Consider the following 26,300-nt stretch of genomic DNA (forward strand, 5'->3'; position numbering starts at 1 on the left):
AAATTAAGGTGCTTAAATCTTGAAGTCAACATAATTTGAAATTTTTAGGTGTTTATTTCTGACCTCTACCTATTGCTATAGGAAGGCATGATTATTTTATAGGCACTTTATCTGGCAGCCCAGACAGAGGTACCCTATATGCTAGCAAATAATAAGTGGCTTAAAACGATGCAAGTTAAGGCCAATAAATTCACCTGAATATGAAATGAAGAGCTAGTCTTATAGCTACATTTACAATTTTAGGAGTTTAGGCCCACATACACAAAATATATGAAGTGAAAGAGCAAATCTAAAACATTAACATGACAGTGACTCAACTGTCCAACCTCCAATTAGATGGAGGACAGAATGGCAAAGATTAATACAATAAGTATGTTTGAAATAAAGACAGTTTAATAGGCAAAAGAGAAGCTGGGTCCACAAGCAGAGCAAAGCAGGGAACTCATTCAGTGCTTCCCATGGGCAGACAGGTGCTCAGCCCATCTCCAGGAGAGCCAGGCCCCATCACGTGCAATGGTTACTTGGGAAGACAAACACCACCACTCCCCATGTCCCCCTTCCTCCTTCTTCCCCCACCTTTCACTGCTGAGCACGGCACTGCATGGTGTGCAATATTCCTTGGATCAGTTGGGATCAGCTGTCCTGGCTGTGTCTCCTCCAGGCTTCTGGAGCACCTTCAGGCTCTTCACTGACAGGCCTGAGACAGCCTTGACACTGTGCAGTAATGAGTAGAACATCAGTGTGCTCTCAGTATTGTTCTCAGAACAAACCCAAACTATAGCACCACAGCGTCTGCTAAGAAGAAATAACTCCATCCCAGCCAAAATATATTAGTGTTTTCTTTATTCTCCTACAGAATAAATAAAATAAAATAAAAAAAACAAAAACAAAAAACAACAACAAAAAACCAACCAAGAAACGTAAGGATACAAGAAAAATTACAAGGACTACATCATTATTATTTAAAACCCTTAATATTTACTCTTGTAGAACATACTCTATTTTATTAGAGGCATGGTGTTACTTCAAAAACTAAACAACATCCCCCAACCTTTTTATATAGTGTGTAATATTTTTGAGGAAACAATAAAAACATTTTCTTCATTTTCTTCTAAGCTGTTTCATTATTTCATTAAATCAAACGTGATAAGTGCTGTTCTAGTTTGAAAATATCTTGCATGAGAAAAAAACCACCAAACAAACATAAATGTAAGTAAAGTCTTGTCATGAAGAAATCAGTTGAAAAACATGGACAATACCAATGAGTTTTATGCAGATGATAACTTTTTCAAGAAAAGTCTTCTGTAATGATGGATAGAAAAATATATTGGGAACATGTACCTCTTAACTCTTTCCTAAGAGGATTTTGTTATTGTATCTATAGCAACAGCCACTATTACTGAAAAACTGTACCAGTCCCGATGAGACACATAAATTGAGCTGTCCTAATAAAAATAGCAAGTATCAAAATTGTTTGATGTAAGATCTAGAATTTGAAAGTAATTATCCTGATGACTTCATTTTCATCTTTAAATTTGTTCTTCTTGTTTGGGTTTTTTTTTCTCTTATCATTTGCTTTTAAAAAAGAAAGCAAGAAAGCTCAAGTATGTGTCCTCTTTAAAAAATATTTTGAATTTTAAAGAAAAAAATGAAAGTATTAATCAGGTGAAAGATCATTCATATCATTCATATATATATATATATATTTATTTATTTATTTATTTATAAAATAGCTCACTATATCATCCTAGCTCCCTTTCATAGCTAATAGAGAGAAATAGAATATTTGAGTTTCAGTTTACCTTAAGACACTGTAGCGGATTGACTTTGACTTCAGCAGGGCAGGTGGAGAAATTAAGATCAAAATACCTTCAGTGTGCACAAAAGAGGTTTAATGCAGAGAAGGAAAGGCTGCATAAAGAAGTAAAGCAAAAAAAATGTAAACTTATTCTCTGCTTCCCATCAGATGGTGATGTCCAGCCACTTCCTTGGAAGTAGGGCCACAGTACACATGGCAGCTGCTTTGGGAGAAAAACACCTTGATAACAAATGTCCCTCTCCTCCTTTCTCTTATTTTTACTGCTGAGCATGATATCATATAGCATGGAATATCCACTTGGTTAGTCTGGGTCAACTCTCCCAGACTGACACTGCTACCAGACCTTCCCCACAGCCACTCCTTCAACCTTCCTGCCCACCCCTGCTCTGCTGGCTATTGGTGGTGCTAGCAAGTTGGAGAGAAAGCCTTGATGGTGTGCAGCAGTAGCCCAAACTCTGGTGTCTTTTGGTAGTTGTTTTACTACAAACACAAAGCATACCACTAAGAAGGCAGCTGTAGAGAAAGTTAACTCCTTCCCAGACAGACCCATAAAAAAGAATTAAAAAGGAAGATATTAGTAATATTCTGCAGCCACCTAATTCTATTTTTATAATACATACCTTCCTTTGACATGAAAATTAATTGAAAGGAATCTCCCCCACAAAATATCTGCTATCAAACCAGATGTGCTTCTTTAAAAAATTAATGTTTATCTCAATGTCTATGATGTGAATTCAGAACTTACCCAGTCATAACTCTCATCTTGGCAAGATTTACATCTTTCAGCAGACAGATGCTTAGAGGAAGTAGCAGCACAGCAAACCTTCATGTCACAGACGTATGTCTACCATCCCTGAGCAAAAAAATGGATTCCCTGGTTCTTCTCAAGACAAAGGTTTATTTTTGCACTCCCTTTGGGCAGTAGTTATGGAAAATCATGCAGAATCACAGAACCACAAGCTGGATCAGGTTGAGAGGGAGTAGATTGGGTCATCTCATCCAACATCCTTGCTCAAGCATGGTCTTCCCAGAGTACATTGTACAGGATTTTGATTAGATGGTTCTTTAGTATCCTCAGTGAGTGACACTCCACAACCTCTCTGGGCAATCTGTTCCAGAGCTCCATCACTTGCACGGTAAAGATGTTCTTCCCAATTCATTGAGCATTCATTTCAAGCATGATCTCTGTGCTTTGAAGTACCCATTCAGGAGAGCAACTAGAAAAAAGCTTAACTTATTCTAGGAGCAAGCAAGCTCAACTGGAAGAACCCATCTCACTGAACCAAGTAATTTTGATTATTGTCCTGATTTCTACAAGAATAGTTTTATTGGTTTTTGTTTGCCTGCTTGATTGTTTCTTTTTAAACCAGAGTTAAAGAGGAGTTTTAAATTCTCTAAAATAAAGAAAGTAATTGCCTATCTACAATCCTTTTCTCACTGCTTGGCTATTATGCTTTTATGTATATTCAATTAAGATATCTTTAAAATAAAATTCTAAGAAAATATAGATCTCATTTTAGACTTGTAAATTAAAACCAAAAAGAAATACCTCTCTGCAATTGTTGATATATATACTCAAGAAACATAATTTGCATCTTGTCCATTTCCTCAGCAGTTTTTAATTAGTGTTTTCATTCAGCCATAGAGTAAATTTGCTGACCGACCACTGAAGTGTTCAGCAGGTTGACTGCTCTGAACTGCCATTTGGGATTTCAAAATACTACAATTTAAAATGCAGTTAGTCCAAGTCTTCCTGTTTGTATTCCCAGCTTCACAGTGGAAATCGTTTAATTACACTGAATTTCCTAATTGTTGCTTAAGAAAATTTATTAAGGCTGCATCATCTCAGGGTACTCTATATTTTCTGTTAAGATGTGCCCCCTGGTGTTTCACATCAATGCTATTGGATATAAGACTATCAAGAAAAGTGCCACAACCAGAATTTTGTCCTATTTGTATATTCTGTACAGTGACTTACATTTTCATTTATATAATTTCAAATGGAAGCAATTTTCTTTCTGCTTTTTTTCTAGAACGATAAACTTTAAAGTTTATTGTCTTTTCACCCTATAAAGAGCTTATGTTTAATTTTGAATCCACTAATGTACTCTTTTTTGTAGTCTTCCTATTGACTGTTTATGACTAACATTTTGCTGCACACTGAAGTAAAAAATGGTTACAAATCTAAGTTCATAAATGGAATTAAAAATAAAAAACATTTCCTAGAATAACACAGTATTTTCTAAAAGAATAACAGGAATAATGTAAAAGATAATAGACTATTATTAGGGCTTCCTTTACTGCAGTGAAAAGAAACAATAGAATTAATTAATTTAGGCTTCTACAATGTTGGTAAATCTGCCCACATTATCAAAGGAAAAGGAAAGAGAAGATTAAAAAAGAACCACTAAAGGCATACAAGCGTATAGATGATATGAGACCTTAACTCTTGCACATTTTCATTTCTAGAGACAAATGTAATAAATTATTGCCTAAACAGTACCATTCAAAAAACAGTTTTGTACTTTCATGCCTTGAAGGTTGAACTCATTTTTTTTATTTCTGACCATTTCTGAGCTCACGACTTAATATTGGGTAATATGTCAGGTAATAATCAGAGGTCAAATAACAGCTCAGAAATATCCAGGTGAACCATTTCAGCAAAGGCTCTCTGGAAAATGAAAGGATGCAAAGAAGGTATTCAAGTTTCAAATTTCTGGCAATGCAGAAAACATTATGCTATCTTTAGAAGCAATACTTCAAGGCAAAGAGAAATATTATCAATTTTTTGTTCTTAAAAATGTCTGGTGCAGAACCAACAAGCTTAAAATATTCTAAAAATTATTACTCCACTTTATTGAAATGTTTGAAAGGAAGCCAAAGGGAGCATTTGCTGTCACTTGACCCACTGCCCCCTGAGTGTGTGATTTCAAATTTTAACATTCCCTACCCATCAGTTTGGGCATAGAAGGCAGGGAGTGAGCTCTAGAAAGAACATTAGAGCAAGCCATTAAGTTGTACAACATTGTTATTTACATCTTTCCTCATAAGTTCTTCAATATCAGTGAACAGTTCATGCCTTATCAAGCATAGCCCAAAAGACTGCATCTAGGTTTTATGTGCTTTTTTTTTTTTTTAATATAGCTTTTTTTTAATAGGTGAAATGTTAAATATACTTATATTTTATGTGCTACTGCTTCTTCCCTCCTACTTTTGAATAATGAAATTAATTTCAAAGTCTTTTGGCGTCATATTTTGTAGTCTGTGTATTCTGTATTTCCCTGTTACAATTACTATTTCTTTGAAATAATTAAGAGAGTCAGGCACAAAATATTTACTCCAGTCTTATTTGGAAGGACAGATTCCATATTTTCTGCAGTCCAGGAGACTGGCAAGAATTATGGCACTTAATTTATTCATGACTGACAGTCATGAAAGTCACATTTTTAATTTTGTTATAACTGTGGTATATCTGCACACCAGAGCTGTGCCTCTGTGCATGCTCCTGTCATCACCTCCCAGGGTGGTCCAGAATCTCTCCAGGCAGTCATCTCCAGGAAAGAGCTAGCAGACTGCTTTTAAAGTAGAAGTCATCTTGAAACTTCTTCCACCAGCTTTTATTGGTGCTCATGATGCACATATTGTGGAATATCTATTTGGTCTGTTGGATTCAGCTGTCCTGGCTGTGTCCCCTCCCAGCCTCCAGCCTCCTCACTGGTGGGATGAGGTAAGGAGTTCAAAATGTCTTGACACTCTGCAAACACTGCTCAGCAACAACTAAAGCATTCCTGCATCATCAGTTCTGTTGTCAACACAAATTCAAAACTTATCCTAGGAACTATGAAGAAAATTATTCCAGACAAAACCATCATAATAATAAAATAGATAAATTTATTTCCCCATGAACAATGGAATGTAGAAAATCTTACAAAAGCACATACTTAAAATGGAGGGATAAAAACCCCAAACCCCCTAAACCACCTAGGAAATACAGTCACCACCAGATCATTTGAAATCTTCCAATGAAGAGTTTATAGAAAGGACCAAAAATATTAGAAGTCATAATTCATCTTATATCCACTACACTACTTGTCCATGGAAATCCTGTGTAAGATTATGCTTGAGAACATTATTTGTTCTATGCAGGAGTGTTGAGATACCTCCTAAAGCATATGTGGAGCATATTGTTTTTCTCCTAGGACGAATGACATGGCTAAGAATATGAGAAAATGCTATGTTGACAGTTGTAGCATCAGGATTTTGTCATGGAGATACATAATTTTGCATTTACAAAACAAATTAAATTTGAAGATGATCTTAATATTTAAGAGATGAAGAAGAAATCTTTTAAATAAACAAAAAAACAACAGATGAAAATTTTTAAAAAACTTCTAGATTTGTGACTATTACATGGTATCCACGGCATGGGGCAATATTTCAACTTGTTATTCCGAACCTGTAGCTTTCTGTTTAGAGAACTGTAAGCTCTTAATAAGGATGGCAGTTAAACTGATGTTCATTGACAAGACAAATAAAAAAAATACAGGGGGACAAGTTTTCTACAGAACATGTTTTTCTCAGCTTGTATCCTATTTCAATTAGTAACCAGCTATAAGAACATCTAGGTGCCTTGCCTTGCCTTGCCTTGCCTTGCCTTGCCTTGCCTTGCCTTGCCTTGCCTTGCCTTGCCTTGACTTTCTGTTCTGCCTCACCTCAATTGCTTCATCTCACCTCATCTGAAAATATGTAGGAGATAATGAAGGAAAAGACACTAAATCCACATCTTATGGCAGTTACAGAATCCAAATGAGATACACATTTTTAAGCCAGAGGTCACCATTTTAGAAAGGTAGAATAGGTGCCACATGGATTATCTAGCATGACAGAAAGAGATGCGCCAGAGTAATAAATATAGAAATAATGTAAGTAATGGTGGAAAAGTAGAACAGGAAAGGACAGGAGGCAGGTGGATAGCAGAGAAGACCATAGCTTACCTTAGACCTGTGTTATCCTACATCAGGATAAAGAGGGAAAGGGCAGGAGGCAGAAGAAACAGGGGCTGAAAACTTCAAAATGAAAGATAATCTGGAAGGATAAATGGAATGGAAATGAAAGAGACTAAAACAGAAGATAGAAATAGAAAGCAGCTAGGGTAGGGGAGCACTAAACTATTGTCTCTGTAGACCTATTCAAGTGTACAAGCAATAGATCTTGGGAGAATGCAACAAAACTTCTTAGATTTGTTGTGATTTTTGTCTTGGGCACAGGTTTTTTCATCAATCTGATGTTGTAGCACACTACTAAATTATCAGAGTGACAGGACTATGATGATATGCTACTTTAATACATCGTCAGAGTAGCTGTGGTAAGAGCTGACAGTCTAGTACTGATGCATTAGTCTGGTCCATCACAAAAGAAACATACAGTCCAAAAGATGTAATATGGACATCACTAAGTTTTTGTTGCCATTTATTTATTCATTCACTTTCATATACGACAATACCAAAAGCATTGTGAGTATTGTGATTCTTAACAAAGGTGAAGTGTTCTACTATATTTGAAGGAAGAAAGAATTTTAAAATTAAGAAGTTTAGTTTATTTTAAGACCAGTTTGGCTGGGGCTCTGAACAGTATGGTCTATTGGAATGTATCCTTGCATTCCACTAGACAGGGGGACTGCAACAACATGACCTTTAAGGTCTCTTTCAACCCAAAACATCCTATGATTTTATAATTACTTTCACATGTATTAATATATATAAAATAATAAAATTATCCAAACAACATAAAATTAACAACTTATGATTATATGGAAGGTCTCCTAGGTAAAAAATGTGTCTGCATACATGATTGGAAAGCTTGTAACATTCCAGTGATTATTATTATTATTATTATTATTATTATTACTATTATTATTGTTATCTCAATAATTTTTGAATGGCAAACAAGCTAAAGAATTGCTGAATTTGACTTCATAAACTCAAACTGAAAATATTAATCAATATTTCTCACACTGAATTTCTCCATCACAGTATCATTTGACCCTACATGGACCGGTAGGAATGAAAACAAACTCTCTGGAGATATTGCCTGCATGGTAATGGGTGCATTGGTGGGTCGTAACAAGAAATCTCTGATTACTTCACAAACTTTGGTGGCACTGGTTTTAATGTAGGTGGGTAGTTGGATCAGGTTCTCATGGTCAGCTTCTCCTGAATTCTCCTCTGTTACTCATGTCTTCATTCTTCAACCTCAGAGCATTGCAATTTTTATGTAGTCATTCCTTAGGGGAAGGTTCTTCCTTCTGCTCAAGTAGTAACTCATCCTGTGGGTTGCTTGTGTCAGCTAGCTCAATGTTGAATTCAGGCTTATCTTCTCCTTCCATGGCCTTAAGGCCAGGCCATTGCTCAGCCTGGGACAACACACAGGCAGTAGTATTGATCTATCACTCACTTTCTGAGATACTGCGCTGCCTGTTGCATGTTTCTTGTAACATAGCCACTAATTTCAAAAGGACTTCTAGCTGGGCACACTTGACATTGTGACACCTACCACTGTGTTTAGGTGTTAGAGGGGCTTCCTGATGCTGGAATCCTATGCAACCTGAGGTCTGGAGAGATATTTCTGTCCTTTTGAGGTCAGTTTGGGAAGAAATGACAGCATAGCTTTTCTTTCAGCAGGCCACCATCGACTTGTACTAACATTAAATGGTAATTCTTTTGAAAGATGCTTTACTTTTAATTCCTTGCAGATCTCAAGCATCCAGGTAGTTTTTCATGGTCACTTCCTAGCTGGGACAACCACCAGGTTTGTAGCATAAACCTATGGATGAGCAAAGCAGGCAGCAACCCAGTTACACTTGGCCACTTTCAGTTTGAACTCCCTGGAACCATAAGCACTGCCCCACTTTCTTCTGCTCCTCTTATGAGACCTGGCACTGAGTGGCTGGTACTACTTAATGAAAGTTTGTAGGGCTTAAACAGTACATTTGGTAGACATGTTAACTACTGATGGTATTTTATACAGTGTCCTATTAAATTGCATTGGAATATTCTTAGCTTAAAAAAATCAAAATCATACAGAAATGTAGTTTTTATTCTGCTGACTTGTATTTCTATCTTTTTGAAAACTTACTGATAATCTTTTTTGCTGACTTGGGTATTTCTAGTTGGCATTTTTTCTACTCAGCACTTTGAGATCTTACAGCATGAATTGAATATATTTTAACAAGCATCAATCTGTCACTCTGTTGGCAATTAATAGACAGACTTGGAGTACTACATATTTATTGATTTTTGTACATTATAGTATGTTATAGCTCACTATACAGACTTTCAGTTATCATACATAAAAATTGCATTTACTGCTGACAAGTCAGCTTCTTACACTACTTCCTTCTGAAAAGAACGGAACAATGAAATTGGGATTATTAGAGATCAGAGAAAAGAGGATTTGAGGGAACAAAAGGTAGAAATATTCATTTTTAAAAGAAATCCAGTATTCTGTGTCACTTTATTCTAACATGCCTTAAATATCAGCATCAGCACCATTTTGTTTAATATGGCATCTAGGAAAGGATTCTCTCTTTCTTTTTTTTTCAGTGCCTACATATTTAAAATAAAGTTCTACAATATTAAGAAGACAGTAATATTTATAGGCTCAGTAGAGGTACTAATTTTACTACAGATAATTTTATCTATATCTTGCCCCAGGGAAATACTCAGTTTTCCACAGATGATATTCATCTGCCTTTCCCTTCCTCTGTGAAGGCTAATGGTTTCAGTGCCATCCCCGTTGCAGACATCCTTTTCTGCTCCCCATATTCCATCAGTCAATTTGCCACATTATTTAACTGATTTACGTAATTAAGTTCAACCCCAATAAATTGTATACTTAACTGGAAGTTTTCAACTTTTGAAGAAGGGTCTCTATGTCCTGCTCACACAAAGCATGTCTTTTCAAAACTCCCATAATTCCTGAGTCCCTAAGATCACAATAAACACAAGATACCAGTCCAGGTAAATGAAAAAATTAGTTGCTCCAGGCACTGAGACAGTGATTCCCCTGCAGCTTTTGGAGAACTCACAATGGATCTGATATCCACACTGCAGCCCAAGTTCCAGCCCATTCTGGAGCAGATTCCTTTCAGGAACTGTGAGCTATGGAGAGAAAACCATACAGGGGCAGCTTCTCTAGTAGAACGGTGGACCATGCTGGAGCAGACTGTTCCTGAAGGTCATGGAGAAGATCCATGCTGGAACATGGGAAAAATGTGGGAAGAGGAAGGAGAGGCAGAGAGGAACTGTTAGGAAGGAATTCTGTGTGAGCTAAAGCATGTGATGACCTGATGCCATATATCTCATAAAGAGCTCAGTCTGCCTGCCCTCAACAGCAAAGCACAGATCTGTGAAGAGTTCAAGGAAGTTCAGCTAAAAGCTACTCAGAGTTATCCAGAGAACAAAAAGCATCTGCCTTCCCACGTCTCCCTGAAAGTTTGGACATGACGGCTGGGTAACCTGAGCATAATAGGTGTATGTAATGCATGTCGTTATGAAATGCCTCACACACTTATGTAAGAAAATCTCAGATCTGTGTGCAACAGCTTAAACTAAAATATTTGAAAAGGAAAATAAGATTTTCTTTACCAGTAATTGATGCAGCCCTCAGTCTAGCCTAGCTTCTATTTCAGCAAGTTCAGTTTTCCTGGATTTCAGCACAGCCCTACTATCACTATTGAGGCTTGACTTCAGAACTTGCCAAAGGCAGAGCTGTCATTCTGTGGGAAACTCCAAAAGTCTGTGCACACTGCCAATTTCATGCTTGCTTCCTCTCAGTCTTAACATTGTATGAATTTCTTCCTGCTGAACAGGTACAGTTGCTCAAAGGAAGAGAAAATATCATCCTTGTAAACATTTCCAGAAAATTTATTTTGTTACAGATTGAATGTGGCAAAAAGCTTCCTAAGCAATCCTTTCAAATATAGTACACTTGATCTTCATGTATATTGTGAACAAGCAAATTGAAAGACAATACATTTCTCACAGTGGTATTTGATAAACACAGACAAGCTTTCGGCTTCATTATGTAGAATCCTAATTTTACATATGTTTGATTTGACAGAAATTTGTAAACCAATGATGTTGTTAAACCAAGTACATTTTGACCAGTATTCACAGTAGAAGCATTACACTTTAAATGAATTACAGTGCTAGTGTGAACTGAAAAATACAGTGATACTACCCAACTCCCTTTGAGATAGACAAAAGCTTCAGTAAATCAGATGATACTTCACAATTCTGAAGGTGGTACATACCTTATTAATAGATACATATTGTGCTATCAGACAGCATTAAAAACTGAATTCCCTTTTCAAGTTGGAAAAATTCTGATATTTTAAAAGTTGTTAAAAAGCGGTAGTATTTTCAAATGCTGATTTTTTAAATGCTATCAGAAACTGCAAAAGTGCAATTTTAACAATATTTTAATAGCTAAATATTACTTTTAGACATTTGCAAGAAATTCTTTCCATTATTTACTTGGCTATAATATTTCCTTGTGAAGTTAGTACTTGAGTATTTTGGTCTTCCATTTATACAAAAAGTGATTTTTAAAATTATAATCAGAATTATTATTCTATTGTTATTATTTTTGCCTAAACTCTCTTTTCCATTAAAAAACATGTTGCAAGGAAATACCGATGATCTTCACTGAAATTGCTAAAGAAATTTATTCATAACCCAAGGGAACTTACAATTCAGTTGTGTTCCAATTCCTACAAGTAAGCTGTAAAAACAGTTTTTCTTTCATCCTGTGCTCATCACCAGGGTTTCTTACTGACACCACTGTGGCATTTATGGTAATAAAAATTGTTCAGGCTTTACAAACTATTTATAAGGTGGTTCCTGTTGGGGTTTTTCTGGTATTATAAAGTGCCTTAATTTCTAGGTTAGGTAATATGACAAACCACTTGCCAGCAGTTGCACTGCTGGAACAGCATGCAGAGGCAATTGATAAAAACAGAAAGAGAAAAACAGAGGAACACTTCAGCAATACAATAAATTTAATTTCTTTTCTACTCAGCTGGTTGTTTTCAACCATAATTTTGACCTCTCCTGTTTTTTAAAAACATATTGCCATGTTTGTCTTATTGCTAAATAGCGCGCATTAATACAAAAGATGGCAAATATACATGTCTGTGTGCACACAAATCAGAATTGTAGCAATGTGATGATTGATGGAAAGAAGATTCATTAAACTATGGATATAAATTGGTTGGTGTTTGACAGTGAAATTATTTTTACTAAGTTTTCCAAGTTTCTTGGGAAATAAATCTGCTAGTGATAAACCAAACACCCTGTTTTATAAATATTGAGTTGATGATTTGTATTGGAGACTGTTTCTAATATGATTTACTTTACAGTTTGTCTTATAGTCCATATTGCAGATGTTTTGAAACTCTGGCACTCACAATATATGCATAATATATACCTTTCAACAAGACAATAATTTGCCAGGAGCTCAGCTATAACAAGGATGCAGTCCTTGCTACTAAAATAGCAAGGTCTTCCAAGATGAGGTGACATTTTGTGTTTAACTGTGGTTTTGTGTTTTTTTATAATTGTTTTATTTTAGGTTTGGGTTGGGGTTTTTTTTGATGTTTTTAGTAGCCTTTCAGTTGTGTCTTTCTTGATAGCACTGTTTAATGTTTTACTACCACAACACAGTCATATATCTTGCTGATTTAAACTGACTGAATAGTCACAAATACATTAATGTCCTCAGGTCTATGAGCAGTTCACTCAAAAAATAATGATATACATACTAACATATTTGTGCATGTACTATTTCTTTTCAACAACTTTTTATCAATATCAATTTGATTATATCTATATGCCTGACACATTTTTCTTTTTTTTTTTTTTCTTCCCAGCTGGAAAAAAAATTCTACATCTCTGAGCAAAAGCAGAACTTCAATGTTCTATTGGTGGCTCCTGGTGGTAGTACTGTTTTGAGGCAACTTCGACAACTACAGCTGTAATTTGCCCTTAGAAAAAGAGGGACACTGCTCCAGGAATTATCTGAAAAGCCAGCCATTCTCAGGCCAATATTCTGTTTTTGGAATGTTTCATGTAGCTCAGATATCCATTTACTAAGCCCAGAAAAACACTCTATGGCAGATCAGTGCATCCTTAGTCAGCTTTGTGACTGATGGTAGCAATTACTTTTTCATGATAGGCCAATAGTCACAAGCTTAAAGTCTATAAATCTTTTATAGGCATATCATTTGAAGTTAATTACTGTGATATGGAGGAACCAGAGTGTATAAACCCACTTCTTTCTAAGCTTTCTTCTACTGAAACATTTCTGCTCTGACAAAGCTAGAACAAGTGCACACAAGTTGATTTTGAAGTTATTTTCAGTATGTAGTTTTCCGAGATTATGCTCAGTCCTCTGATGAATGAGTTATAAAGTAAAGTACAAAAAGGGAAGAATCTGAAACCTGCTCATTTCAACTGAGAATAAACTACTTCAGTACAAGTCTATTTTTCAAAGGTTTCAGTGGAGGTTTTTTGCAGTCCAGGGTAAAAGCCTACTTCAAAACTTCTGTTGCTTACCATAAGAACTGCCACAAACCAACAGAAATTAATCTAAAGAGTGGAAAAAATTAAATATATATTTTTCAAATTAAGTATTTCATTCTTTCCTTACTTTTGAGGAATCTCATCACAGTAAACTCTTTTTTTTACATTTTCTAAACTGTGATACAAACACATGATACAAATTGTTAGTGTGGGCCTGCTTGGCGGATCTGATAAAATGAAAAATAAAGAACATTGGAAGTGTCCGTGACTTGCGTGTCACTTGACTAGAATGTTTCTTTGTTAATTGAGTACACTTGCATTCTTATGTGTGTACCAGTTGAAAAGAAACATATTTATTTCCAAAGTCTGAAAGTATCTCTCACATATGTTATTGGTAAGCAGCACATTGCACTGAATGGCAGATAGATGTTTGTGAAGATATAGTCTTTGTTTTCAAGAGATATTGTATTAGACATAATCATATTAGTACATAATTTAGCCTTTTTATAACATTTGTACAACAGAATGATACATGTAAATTCCTCTAGAGAATAGGCTGGGGATCCACAAGAATTTGTGAAAAGTCATGGAGAGGACAGCTGACCCCAAGCGACCAAAGAAATATTCCATAACATATTGTATCATGCTCAGGATATAAAGCAGAGGAAAGAAGAAGGAAGAGGGAGACATTTGGAGTGATGGTGTTTTTCCACCCAAGTCACCACTACATGATTCTGGAGATAGCTGAACGCCTGTGCCCTTGGGAAGTGGTGAATGAATTCCATGACCTGCTTTGTTTGCACCTGTGTCTTTTGATTTACCTATTACACTTTCTTTATTTAAACCCATAAGTTTTCTAACTTCTACCCTTCCCATTCTCTCTCCAGTCTCACAAGAACAAACTTAGCAAGCAACTGTGGGGTGTTTATCTACTGACTAGGGTTAAGCCACAATATTTTCTGGGGGAAAAGAAACTTTAAAAATATCTCTAACTTTATGAAAGAGCCTTCTTTTTTATTTTTACCATATCAGGTAGGAAAATATATAATAAACATAGTGTTATTAGGATACTACTAGCACGTCAATTTGTATGATGATTTAGAGGTCTATTCCTTATTGAAAAAGTGATGGTTCATGGAGACTGGAAACAAAACTATAGCATAAAGAATAAAAACTCTGGGGTAAGCCTAATGTCTCCTATAAATATCTGTGCAGAAAATACTGAGCTGAATATGGGAAGAATAATCTGTTGGACAAGTAAATATAAACTGTCAATACTGGTTTTGTTTTATTTCAAGTTAAAATATTTTAAAGTGAATCTAATTTCAAATATTAACTTATTTTTTAATTTACTGCATGGTTTTACTCTCTGTTAATTCAGCAAAGCTGTAAGTGTTTTCAGTTATTCAATGAGAATGACCTCAGTTAAAAAAAGTTTAATAAAACTTAAGCTTCCCAAGACCATTAAATCTCAAACTTCTAATGTTGTCAAATGAGCTCGTCATTGGAAGAAATTCAGAATTTAATCTTGAGGCATTCTGCAATTATAATGAACAAAAATCTCTGTCATAATTCAGAATAATGTACAGAATATTCTGAGTGAGAATAAGAAAATTTTATTTTCATTCATTTCTTCATTTTTTAGAAAATATTGGAAACCCCCTAAATTATAATAAATAACTCCTGGCCATATTTTTCTATTATCTAGTGAATATTTGCAGTTCTATGCTATACAGATTTCTATCAATGCATTATTTTGAAGTAAAGTCAGTGAACAGCTGCTATTCCTAGCAGTGAGCAGTCCTTCTCTAGCTGAGCTAAATTTAAGAACTATGGTGTTCCATGACGTCTGAATCTAGACTGACTCCACTAACCTCAGTAAATTACCAGACCTTTTTAATTACCAAATACCTATGCTGATTTAATAATTAAAGAAGGAAGTAAAAGCAATGCAAATCCTATAGAGATTGTCTATTAGAAGTCAATATGTTCCTTGACACCATAAGAGTTTTATGATATTGACTAAATTTTTGACAGAAAAAATCATCTACTTTCCTATAGCTTGAGGAATGCATTTTGGTGCAATCATCAAAACACTAACACCCCTACTTAAAATACTTTTTAATGTACCAATTAATATCAGTGGAATTGCACAAAGTTTGCAATTCATGGAAATATTTTTAATGTAAGCTCAAATTTATAAAATTTATTACTTGCCTTTCCTTCTTAAATATTAAATGTGTCTAATGTTATCTTTACTGCATAGTATCAATTGCTTCATTCCTTTTGCTAAAAGTAGGAAGGAATGCAACAATGAGTTAATGTTGCTATTATTTCTTTCATTTATAAATATGATTTTTTATATAAATAATTATCACCTAAATTGTAAGATAATTAATTATGTGACTTTCAAATGTCTTGTATTTTTATGCTTGCAAGTGTACAGTAACATTTCTTTTTGAAACATTGAGAAATTCAATTATCAACAAATTATTAAGCCTCATGATGATTTTAAGTCTCATCCAATCCCTTGAGCAACTTGATCAGCTAGGCTGAACATATTTGATGGGGTAAAACAGTTCTACACAAATTACTTCATCATAGAATGTTCAGGATTATTTATTGCAAATTTATGTAAACCTCAGATAAATATTTTCTCCTAATCTCAGTCAAATGTTGCTGGTTTATTTTAGGCAGATCTTTGTTTATCTTTAGCATAATGTGTCTCTCTGAAGGGCCCAACTTTAACTATACTCTGCATGTTGAGTTAAGGTGTGTAATAAAGAACTAATGTTTACTTTATGGAATGGACATTGCCTAGTTTTCTAAGTCCCTGGTTTTTTTTTTCTTTTAGTCTGAAGTGACAATCCCATAAGCTTATTTATTATAATTATAGTATTAAAACATTGAATTATAACTATGCTATATAATAATATAATATCAGAGAATTGCAATCTGATATATTATAGTATAGTAATACGAAATTTAAGTGTTATTGCATATTTCTGGTGAGAGTAAAATAAAAATATCAAACTGTGTATATTTTTATTTTCATATTTAATGTTTTAGAATTAGTTCCATAACTTTTGATGCCCATTTTTGGAGCAATTAAGTAATCTGCGTTGGCTTTCTTAGTGTTTCATTACTGGTTTTGGCAGTCAGTGCAAGAGTGATATTAGTTAACAAGTCTGATAGTTCTCTGTCTGAAACTGCTTTCCAAAACTGTTACACTGAAAAGGAGATGATCTTAATAATGGGTCCAGAGAAACAGTATACCTTATAATGTCCTTCTCTTTTATTGATTTTATTATGTTCTGTACAATTTTGATTATACATGTTTATTAACTTTTACTATAACTATACTTTCAGAATAGTTCTCATTTAGCTTGAGCTGGTAAAGTTTTACTTTAAGAAACTGTAATTCTGGAAACATATACCACTATCATTGGTATAAAATCACAATTTTTGAAAGTGATTGCAAATCATCAAGTTGATCTAAATAAATTATAAAAGTAAACTTCTCTTTTGAAGTTCTTTAAAGCTGTTGCAATTATTCAAATAAGAACAGATTATTTCTTTAAACGAGGAAGACTGATCAAACCCTATTTATACCATTTAGTTCAAAATACCCCTCTTGGACCTCTTAACTCCTGTGTTTCAAAAAATATGTAATTTTTTCACCTTCAACTTATGACATTTATCTGTCCAACCTCTTTAATAGAACTCTTAAAATTTTAAGACAAAGAATCAGTGCAATTAGGGAATGTTTTAGCACTCCTATGGCTTGGGATTTCACTGCAAGGAAAATTAAGTGATAGTTTTGGGGGATTTGTTTGGATTCTTTGTTGGGTTTTCTTTGTTTTTGTTTTTGTTTTTGTATTTAGTTTTGCCTTTAAGTGGAGCTTTATTTGCTTGATGATTTGGTGGGGTTTTTTCCTTTTATATACTTTCACATTAATTTGCATCCCTTCATAATCCTTGGTTTATATATTTTGTGCTTTTTCATCATCTCCTATATATTAGCTCTCTGTAAATATATTGCAAAAAGCTAGATAAATTAGGTTAATTTAGACTGCTGTCTCCCTCACAGAAGAATTTACAGAACTGTAATAGATTATCTGTTACTGACTGGAATAATTTAGTTTATGCTTTATTTTGACAGGCCTCCTAGTGGTTCAGTTTTCTATACTTTCTGTGATTTGACAGAAACCAATATAGTGCTAAACATAGCATTAAGCAAATTTACTTCTGTTTATATTTTGCTTATAATATGCAAATGAGTTCTATTTATGTAATGTTTTTTGTTTGTTTCTTTGTTTTGTTCCTGTTTTTCATTGACTACAAAGACATCCTAGAAACTGAATCAGATAAATGTATCCACACTGTAAACATTTCTGACAAATTAATTCCATACAACAAATCTACATGTGCAAAATCTCATATTTATTTTACTGATCTATATTCATTGAAAAGTAGTTGGTTTTATGCAGTCTCTTCTGGAGTTTTCCAGGGACATCAATTAGGTCAATTTGTTAACTAAATCACAAGTAATTCTAAATCTCTCAGAAGTTATTTCTCATCTGTGTTACTGTGGACCTACCTTATAGATAAAGATCCACAGAACAGCTTGGGAGGGACCTCAAAAGAGCACCTAACCCAAACTTCCACAGGAAATGAAAGTAAGATGAGAATGTCTAGTATCTTGTCCAATTGGATCAAGTTACTTGTCCTCCAGGACTTCCAGGTCCTTTTCATGTAACTGCTTCTCAGCTACCTGGAATCTGGCCTTCAAGTGCTGGGATTTGTCTTCATTAAGCCTCATACAATGCTTGGTAGTCCATTCTTCCAGCCCTTCCAGGTCTCTCTGTAACGGCAGCTGTCCCTTGTCCAGATCACTCAGTTTAGTATTTCCAGCAAGGCTGTTGAGGATGCTTTCAATTCTATCATCTTGACATTTTATGAACATGTTCAACACCAAGAGGCCCAGTATGGACTTCTGTGAGACTGCATTTGTGATGGGCTGCCAGTTTGAGTAAAAACTACCCTCTGAGTGCTGCCTGTTAGCTAATTTCCTACCCATTTGACACCCATCCAACCTGAATCTTGCCATTTTGTTCAGGAGAATACTGTGGTCAAATGCTTTGCTGAAGAACAGGTAAACCACCTCCATCTAAACAGAAAATGTCCTTTTTTGTTGCAGATAGGGATCAAATTACTCTGCAATGATTTGCCTTTTCATAAGTCTGTTCTGAATTTTCCCAGCCACCTGCTTAATTTGGTTTGTATTAATTTCTAGGAGGACTCATCCCACTACTTTACCAGGGACTGGAGTAAGACTAATAGTCCAGTAGTTTGCTGGATCTTCTTTAAGGCCCTGCTTGAAGATGAATGTTACATTTTGCCTCTTCCAGTTATAAGGGATCTATCCTATTCTCCAGCACTCTTGAAATATTATAGATAGTAGCTTTGCAACATTGTCAGATATTTCTCTTAATGCCTTGGAGTGGATTAAACCCATGCCCATAGATTTATGTGGGCTGAGACCCTGGAAGAGGCTGAAGATCAATGCTTCCTCCACTACTGGGGCGTCAACACATGTCGTCATAGCTACTTGACCCTGTCACAGTAAAGACAGAGGGAAATAAGGTTCAGAGAACTTCTGACTCATCAGCATTAATAAATATTTTCCCTGCCCTGTGTAACAGTGGGCCCTACATCTTCACAGTGCTTCTGCTAATTGCTCATGTGTCTGAGGAACCCTTTCTTCTTGACACCTCTCTTGTCCAGTTTCATTTATAGCTGAACCATAGCCTTCCTGACTGCACCTCTACATGTTCTATCAAGGCTCTTTTAGTCCTTCTTGTCTATTTAGCTTCCTTTCCATAGCTAGCCTGCTACTTTTTTGCTTTTAAGCACATCCAAAATCTCATAGTTAAGCCTGGGTAGTCTTTTGTTCTGTTTTTTAATTTTCCCTTTTTGAGGGATGGATGGTTCTTGCCCCTCTTCAGCCATTCAAAAAGCTGTTTTTGAAAAACTCACAGCACTGACAAACTTGTTTGCCCCACATGGTTGTTTCCTTAGGAATTCCTTGTAGCTGGGCTCTGAAGATATTGAATTTGGCTCTTCCAAAATTCAGGGTCTTTGCACTACTGCTGATGTAAAGTGTGCTCTGCAGGATCTTAAACTCCACAATGTTATGATACATGTATCCACAACTAACAATGTTAATTAATTGATCAAGTAAGTTGTCTCAGTTTGTGAATAGTAAATTTAGCAATGTGTTGTTCCTAGCTGGAATAGCCTGCATCTGCAGCAGGAAGCAGTCCTCAGTGACATGTAAAAATCTGATGGGCAAGTTGCGCAACATCATGCTGTTTTCTCAACAAGTAAAAGTAATAAAAGTTCTCCATCAAGGAGAAGCATGTTCTATTGACAAAAAACTTCTTCGAGTGGCCAAATTAAGGTTTTGTTTGCCTTATCATCCTAACTGGAAGGTCATAACATTCCAGCTTCCCAATGATCCCTGTAATTTTGAGAGGAATTCAATCAAACTGCTATTGTCTCCATAGCTCAACCTCACACACTCAATTTTCTGTTTTACATAAAGTGCAATTCCACCTTTTCTTCCTTTCCTATCCTTCTGAAACACTTTGTAGCCATCTGTTGGGATCTTCCAGTAATGTGAGTTTCCCCAATAGGTTTTTCTGAATCATACAACATCATAACACTTAGGACCTAGAGTTCCACTTCCTCCTATTTGTAGTCCAGAATAACTGCATTGGTATATATGCTCTTGAGGTGTCTGGACTTAGAAAATTGTTCTTTAAACTTTTGCATAGGTAAGAAAACTATGTTGGACAATTTACTAGGGAAGATGCACCTGCCTTTTCTAGATATGTGGATCTCATCTCTCCCAGCTAGGCTGCATGCAACAAAAAAAGTCTAGCCCTGGTGATGACACCAACCACAAATTCAGCTATTGATCTGGATAATGAATCAACTTCTGCCTGCACTCTTTTATCTGACTGACAGTTTAACTGACTAGTTGTTCTGGGTTAAAAAATGGTAAACAAATCCAGAATGTGTTAATATAGCTATTATTTTCAGTACATTACAAATAATTTCCTCTACATTACTGTCTGATGTTTTCTACTTATTATTTTCTTTAAACTTATACTACTAGAATTAAACATAGTACTTCACGGAGTATCGCTGGGACATGCTCAGTGGTCTTTTGTAGTAAGGCTTTAATATTTTTCTCTTTCAAATGGAAGCAACTTGTTATCTGAGGTCACATTATTCTTCCCCTTTGTGAATAAGCTCAGCCATGCAGGTTTATGCTTCAATGATATCTGCAGCTGCTGAGCTCCTAGCTGATAAAAGAAATTCTACTTCTTAGCCCCTAAATTCATGATCTTGCACTTTCTATTATGGTATTTTTCCTATTTGCCTTAGATCACTGTTCATACAGTTCATACTCTATAGGATTCCAATCCTCTTCTGTTTTAACAATATCTTGAAGATTTACATCATCTGATATTTTGTTAGCAAGTTCTGGATTTCAGTGTAATGAATTAAAATATTAACAACAAGTTCATTAGTCTACTATCAGTGTCTCCAACCTGATTCCCATCAAAATCAATTGTCATCTCTTCTGGCTCTACTTTTAGTACGATATCATAATTTATAATATATAGGCTTTATTTGTGGTAGCAGTAGGTTTTATTTTCTCTAATTGTGTTTGGTTAATTGAGGTTTAACATTGAAGTGAAAGAAAAAATCATTCAGTGTTGGACATACAAAAGTATTCTTTCTTTTTCTGGGGTTTTCAATTAGCTGTCAACTACATTCAATTTTGAGTGAAAAAAGGCACAAACAAAAAAACAGTGAAAATGAAAGCAATTACATGTATTCAGTGACTGCATCATCATGCTTTTATAAATCTTGAACTCCTGCAAGTAATCAGAAGGAGATACAATCTGCTCTCACTGCCAATTTAAACTACTGAAAGAAGTACTACAAAGAAATCCACAGAAGAGAGCAGAGCAGAGAAAATTCCTCTGTGACTGACATGGGAAAGAAAGCTGCTAACATATAGAGTAACTAATGTTATTAATCTAAGTGACAAGCTAGAAAATAAAACATAACAATAGATGCTGACAGTGCACACTATGAGCAGTGAATCAATTTAACTTGACACTGACAGTATAGAAACGACATTCATCTGATCACATGGTTAAATACCAAGTTATATTCATCCAAAGGTGGGGCAGCACAGATTTTGTTTCTTTTTTATGTGAAAAACATTTTCCTTCCTTCCTTCCTTCCTTCCTTCCTTCCTTCCTTCCTTCCTTCCCGCCCTCCTGCCCTTTCTTTTCTTTTTCTTTCTGCAGAAACAAAGGATAGCTGAAGTTGTCAGAGACCTCCAGAATCTTTTTGATCAACCACAAGCTCAAAGCAGGGTCACCTTGGGACATTTACTGTGCAGACAGCTTTTGAATATCTGTGAGGATGGTGACTCTACAATCCCTTGGACAACCAGTGCTGATGCTTGGACACCCCCAGTGAAAAAAAAAATTAGTTTCCTAATATTCATATGGAACATTCTGTGTTTCTGTTTGGGCCTATTGCCTCTGTCCCTTTCTTTCTGTCCCTTCCACCCCACTTCTTTCCTTTCTTTTATTCTTAGTCTTTCTCTTCCTTATGCTTACTTGCACTTTCTGGGTGGTTTAAAATTTTTCTTTAATAAATTCACTGTAATTGGATAATTATTAAGTGTTTATTTTATTTTGTTAAATTTCTGGAATAACAGAGAGTGAAACATATTCCTTGTCACATCATCTTCATCACATCTTCAATAACATGACACAGAGAAATTCTGAAGAATGAGAGCATTCTGTCACAAAATGTTTAGTTCATGCACTGCGATGACGAAAATATTTAACCAAAATTGCAAAATCACACATTTACCTAAAATGGAACTTGATCATCTTTCTGTGTGGTTTCTGCTTTTTACAGCACTCTCCTGGGAGAAATAAATATTTGTGTTGAAGAAATGAAACTTACTGGCTTCAGAATGAGTTCTGTCATCTTGAAGATATTATATATACATGCTAGGTATACCCAAATAATTCCTCTACATATGCTTTAAACAAGGCCAAAATGTGTCACCTATAGCAGTCTTTATGCTGCAAATCCTAACAAAAAGTTAGTCAGGATTTCAGTTTCAGTCAGGATTTCAGACAGGATTTCACGATTTCAGTTAGTTTCCAATGATTTAGCTGGAAAATTTTATACAGAAAATGGTCTCTTCTATGCTCTAAAATAGCAGAAGTGGCCTGAACTACAGTTTTTATCTTCTGTCTATTCGGAGAACTAGAGCAAAAACATAGGGAGAATGAAAACTCCTTTTTGAGTCTAATTTTACTAGTCAATAATGCACAAAGTATTCTTGATCTGTTTGATTTAAATCTGTTTCAGAATGTTGAGGGTTTCTTTCCTGAATACACATTTACTGTATTTATTATCCATACTGCATTGGTTTAGAGGTTTTCTAACCGTTTTGAGGGGTGAATGTTTTCTATTTTGACAGACATATTTTATTTTTCATAATCAGTACTTCTAATATTATTTCACAAGCTTTAATCATGTCACATTGTTAGGGGGCACCAGGGGATAACCTGTGTGCTTCCTGGTATTTTCCTTTATTGTAATAGAGTATTAACCTTTTTAGGCTACTAACATATCTACATATTTTCTCTTCTGTTTTTAAAAGAAATTAATATGAGTAGTCCAGTTGACCCCTGCACTGAAAATATCATTCTATTTTCCCCACAGATCCATCTGCCTAGAATAAATCAATAACCCTTGTCTGAACTTCCTGCTTTACCCAAATTTGAAGCAATACTTAGATCCAATTATTGTTTTTCTCTTTAAAATATTCATCATGGGAACTTATTTTTGAAAAGAGCTACCATGTTGCATTCTTTTTTAATTATGATCTGCTTTCAAAATTAATCATAAGGAAAATAATATTTTACCAGTAGAGGGAGGTATAATACTAGCAAAATATTTTTTAAAATATGATTTATTACTTGCTGGAGGAAAAAAAAAATAGGATTGCTTTGTGTTAATTGACCACAGCTTGAAAATTATTTCCGGGACTGCGAAAATGTAAGCATCCAAATGGTTGTGTTAATGCAATACTTAAAGCCCAAGATATTTTCTGGAGACTGAGAAGCTCACAACAACAAAAATTTGACCAGATGCACTGGGACTGAGATTAGATCCTTTTGTCACTAATTTCCTGCATTCCTTAAATTGACAGGTAGCACATACACAAGTTACATGAAGGGGTCCATATTTCAGAATATGGGTTTCCAAATATGAGCTTGAGAACCTTTTTATTCCAATGAAATCATACCAGCCTTATTGCCACTGCATTTGGAAAATTGCACTTAATTATTTGTAGTCTTTATAGTGTGATTAGAGACTCTGCCTGTCAATAAAGTGAGATAGGCCTGTGTAAGAAAATTCATCAAGCTCACACTACCAAAATTACAGATAAGCTACCTTGTCTCTAAAGGCTTCAGCAGTTATGCAGTTCCTTGACTCGTAATTTAGAGTACCTTTGTAATCTAATAGTTTGAGGATCTCAGTATTTCCCTGCTCACATTTTTTTATTTAAGCTTGTTGGTCTGCTATATCTCTGCAATGGCCCCTCTCTTCTGCAACAAATTGCATCACACAACCTCAGGATCAATAAGGACGCAAATGACATCCCTAAGTAATGCCATAAAAATACAAACCAGCAACATATCCTTTAAGTAGAAAATAGATTGCATTCACTAACATGTTCAGCTACAATCTTGCTGTCTACAGTATATGAAGGGTTACATCAAGATTATCATAGGACAGCATTTTAAAGGCTTGGATTTTGAGCTTCATGGACTGACAGAAATGACAAATGAAATCTGTATACAAATATGATAGAACTGTATTCTTCTGCATTCCTTCCCCTTTCCCTCTTTCCTTAAAAAAAAAGTAGATTATTTAAATTATATTAGGAGGACAAAGACTAAGGAATTTTTTAATGAGATGTTCTCTAAAAAATTAGCCTACAAAAAATAGCAGTGATACAATTACTATCTTTCCTATACTGTCTATGAAAAAACTTAACTTCTGAAAGCAGAGAAAGCTAATTTACCACCTTTACTCTTTTAAACATATAAGCATGGCACATAGAACTTCTTTGTTCCTCACGTCTTCCTGTTCTTGAATAATTTTTTCAGCTATTAGGCATTTCATAGAATCTATAAGAGTAAAGTTTAAATTGATGCAGCTTTAGAATCTATATATAGGGAGGGTGTAAGTTTTTTTGCGTTTTTTTTTGGTTTGGTTTGGTTTGGTTTGGTTTTGTTTTTGGTTTGTGGGGGTTTTTTGGGTTTTTTTTTTGGTAGTTTTTTTGCTTTTTTTTTTAATGGGAATTCCACAATTATCTCTGTTGAATCATTATAATATGAGAGCAAGACCATCCATGTGGTGGCATGCAGTTTGATAAAAAATGTTCACCCCTATGACCTTTCAAATTTAAAGGCATCATGCTATATCTGAAGCAAACTTTGTTCTATTAGCAAGTTGCTGATAGAAATTGTTGGTTTGCAGTCTAAGCTGCCTGAAATAGAGCAGCTTTCTTTGGGTAGCTCTTTTTGCTTTTAAAACATCCGGAATTTCAAAAGCAGAAGAACTGACAGATCTTTCAACAACCTGTCATGTTACTTTGTCTAGTATTCTCTCTTAGTACTGCAGGGAGAAGTAGAAGATAAAATTAAAAAGTGATGCACAATATCTTACAGGCTTCTGGGTTTTTTTAAAAAATAATTATTATGTAACAGCAATAAAAAATAGTCCTGACTTCAATATTTTTGTGTGGACTATACTTATCTTGATATCAATATAACAGTTTTAATAGCCATTTTTAGTACATTTCAGTAAATGCCATTTGGAACTTGAAAGCAAAGCTAAAATACTGCCTGAATTATGCCTGTTACCAAGAATGTTCACCATAAGATAAATTACATATACAGAGATGTACATTAGAAAAGTCTATTAACCATCTAAGAGGCAACTTGTTACAATTATGCTATATAAGATAAATTAACATATATTTGATTTGCTTGTACTGCTTATCTATCACTGACAAACATATTACACAAATACTGTTCACTTAGCAGCCGATTTGATTGAAGCTGCAAATACTGCATCTAAGTGTTGCTGAAGAGTAACCTTTGTTGCTTAGTAACACCACAAAATCCAAGCAGTGACATAAAAAGCTAGAATCCTGCTGACTATTAATCACTGAATTTTCTATGCTTATGAACATTTTGCTTAGTTTGGTTCAGTATATTTCACTAGTTTTAATATTTTCTCGTGATATTCACCCTCAGCATTGTCACAGTAATTTTTACATTAATATGCATCTATTATTATTAGGTCTTATATAGTAGTGTGTAACACATTCTTTTTAAGTAATCAAAAGCAAAATTCTAGTATATTAACAAAAGGAAAATAAAGAACTTTATCTTCCTATACAGAACATGGAAAAAACCCCACATCTTATCAAACATAAACATCCTTATTAGGGAGTGATAGGCAAAAAATGTTGTGCTTCTAGTACTGTGATTTTATCTGATCAGCACACAGTGGTGAAAATTTAGCATCCTGAAATTTCAGTGTTGTATTCTTTATTAGAAACTGTCCAAGATATAAAGGCAAAAATCTTATACAGGATTTTGAAATTAGGATTTGGAAGAAATTTGAATTAATTGCATGATGAGTTTAAAAATAGGCCCCTCACTCGATATCTCCTCATATTTCTTTCTAAGTTATTGGGTTTTCAG

This window comes from Passer montanus, unplaced genomic scaffold, assembly GCF_014805655.1.
Source record: "Passer montanus isolate IOZ18808 unplaced genomic scaffold, ASM1480565v1 scaffold92, whole genome shotgun sequence".
Lineage (NCBI taxonomy): Eukaryota > Metazoa > Chordata > Aves > Passeriformes > Passeridae > Passer > Passer montanus.